General features: G+C 62.7%; 1 pseudogene; it reads right to left on the bottom strand.

Moving 5' to 3' along the window:
* The window catches only part of LOC126093733 (large subunit ribosomal RNA), a 7,712-nt pseudogene that overhangs the window by 2,479 nt on the left and 2,733 nt on the right, over positions 1 to 2,500 (bottom strand).

The following is a 2,500-nucleotide window of genomic DNA, read 5'->3' as shown; positions in this document are numbered from 1 at the left end:
CCCATCCAGCGGGCGGATGGAATCCCAAGGCCCCCATGGGCTATTGGAGCGTGGAAGTAGCCCACAGGGGTGTCCGCTGGGAGGCGGAACCATTTCCTCACTGCAGCCCGAACACAGATGTCCATGGCCTTGAGCGCACCGATGCGGGTGCGGCTCAGGGCGAGGCCATGGTACAGGCCCGGGAGAAGAACTTCACGCAGTGCATACAGCCGCTGCTGCGGCTTCAGCGGCGCCCGCGAGATGATGTTCAGCTGCTCCTCGATGTGGTGCCTCGGATGGAAGAGGCACCGCCCAGAGGAGGAGAACTGCAGTCCCAAATAGCGGAAGGTCCCACCCACTCCCAATGCCGGCATGGTGGTGTCCCCGGCATTGAAGGTGACGCTGGCATCTACCTTCACCTTCTTCTCGCGGCCAGACGCCACGAGTGCGAGGGTGAGACACTTCCGTGGGTTAACGCGCAACCCCAGTTGGTCGAGGGCTGCCACTGCTGCGTTGATGAGGGACTGCAGGCCCCCCTTTGTGGAGGCGAAGAGCAGGATGTCGTCCGCGAAGGCCGCCGCGTTGGTCTGGCGGCCCAACACCTTAACACCTATGTGTGAGGGCAACTGGTGTAGAACACAATCTATAGCGAAATTAAACAGGAGAGGAGACAAAGGATCTCCCTGCCGGACACCTCTTGCTGGCCGCACGGCCGGGGACTCGTCGCCGCCTCCCGCAATTACCGTCGCGCTGTCTGCATAGCAGCGCTCGACGTAATCAATGAATTCGTCCGGAAGACCATGGGCCCTCAGCACAGGGCGGAGGGCCGCATGGTCCAACGAATCGAACGCCTTAGACACATCGAGCGATGCCACGAACACAGAGCGACAGCGGCGGACGGCGCCGACGAGCACCCGGTCGAGAAGGAAGGTGTTCTCCAGCATCCCATCCCTTTGGATGAAAGCCCGCTGACGTTCGTCCACAGCACACATCCGCATAAGGCGAGTCGCCAGAACCTTATGAAAGGTTCTGGCTAACACCGAGCAGACGGTGATGGGCCGAAAGTCAGCGGGGGATGCTGGGGCGGCTGTCTTAGGAAGCAGGGAGGTCCTAGCCCGGAGGAGGGATGAGGGAAGCTGGCGGGTCAGCAGGAAGAGATTAAGCAGTTTGGTGGTAACCTCCGCCGGAAGGCGGCGCAGCTGCACCGGCGAGAGGCCGTCAGGGCCGGCAACGGAGCCTCTGGGCGGCAAGGCTGCCGCAACCTCTTCTGCCGTGATCGGCCCCCACAGGCGCTCAAAGTCAACGGACTCTGCGCGCGGGAGAAGCCGGTCAGGGATGGAGCCTGCGTTGGAGGATGGCTCCGTCGTGAAGAGGCTTCGCCAGAAGTCCACCAGCCCAGGGATGTTCGGCGGCGGCTGGAGCAGGGTACCGTCCAGGAGGCCACGTACACATCGTGCACGGTTCCTCCTGAAGGCATCCTGACATCTGGCGTACTCCCACCGGCGGCGCTTCCGCTTCGAAAGCGGAGGACCACCATCTGTTCGCCGCTTGGATGGCGGGCGCGGCGTCTTCTTCCTCGGTCCTGCGTCCACCGAGCCGACAGCACGGAGGGCCTCTGGCAGCCCAGCCGCGACCACTGCCGACGGCGTACCCGGTCCCAGACACACCAGGTCATCCAGGGCCGAGAAGCGCGCGGCTGACCGCGGCAGACCGCCGAGGTGTCTCCAAATGGCTTCGTCGACAGCAGATGTTGTTTCTGGCGGGCGCTCTAGCTCCAGCGGAGAGGGTGGCTCCTCCGGCAGCGACTCCATGGCGGGTGGGTGGCGCAGTCCTTGCTGCGCTTGGTGCTCCCGCGTTAGCTCCCCCACGTATTCCCGCACCAGCGCCTTGTGCGCCGCCGTCCTCCTCCTGCACTTGATGGCGTCCAAGGTCCGGTGCGGAAACAACGGTAGAAGCTCCTGGTTGGCGAACAAAAATTTGGAGTCACTCGCACAGAGAAGCCTAGCCTCCGCCAGGGCGAGCTCCCGCATCTCCTCCTCCGCCCACCGAGCTCGCTTCCTGTCAGTGATGATGTCCGCATTTGCCGCTTCTGGATGGGCGCGGCGGCGGTGTTGTCCGAGCCCGATCTTGGTGCGGAACGCACGGCTGCAGGTGCTACAGTGGTACCATGGGTCTTCAGTCTCTCCTACTTCAGGGACGGTTGGTGGGCTAGCAGTTGGGACAGTTGGGTCGGGTCCTTCAGCGGAAGGCCCGTTACCCGTATTTTCTTCTCTTTTTGGCCCAACATTGAGGGTTATGCGATGGGGGGCTGGTAACCCCCCAAAGCCCCTGGTGCGGACTTCCACTCAGCTTACCAGCCCCATAAGGGCTGGCGTATCGGCGGGCCCAACTCCCGCCGTTTACCCGCGCTTGCTTGAATTTCTTCACGTTGACATTCAGAGCACTGGGCAGAAATCACATTGCGTCAACACCCGCTAGGGCCATCGCAATGCTTTGTTTTAATTAGACAGTCGGATTCCCC

The sequence above is a fragment of the Schistocerca cancellata genome, chromosome 7, assembly GCF_023864275.1.
Source record: "Schistocerca cancellata isolate TAMUIC-IGC-003103 chromosome 7, iqSchCanc2.1, whole genome shotgun sequence".
In the NCBI taxonomy this organism is placed as follows: domain Eukaryota; kingdom Metazoa; phylum Arthropoda; class Insecta; order Orthoptera; family Acrididae; genus Schistocerca; species Schistocerca cancellata.
Note: the sequence above shows the minus strand (reverse complement) of the source record. Positions and strands in the feature narration are given on the sequence as shown.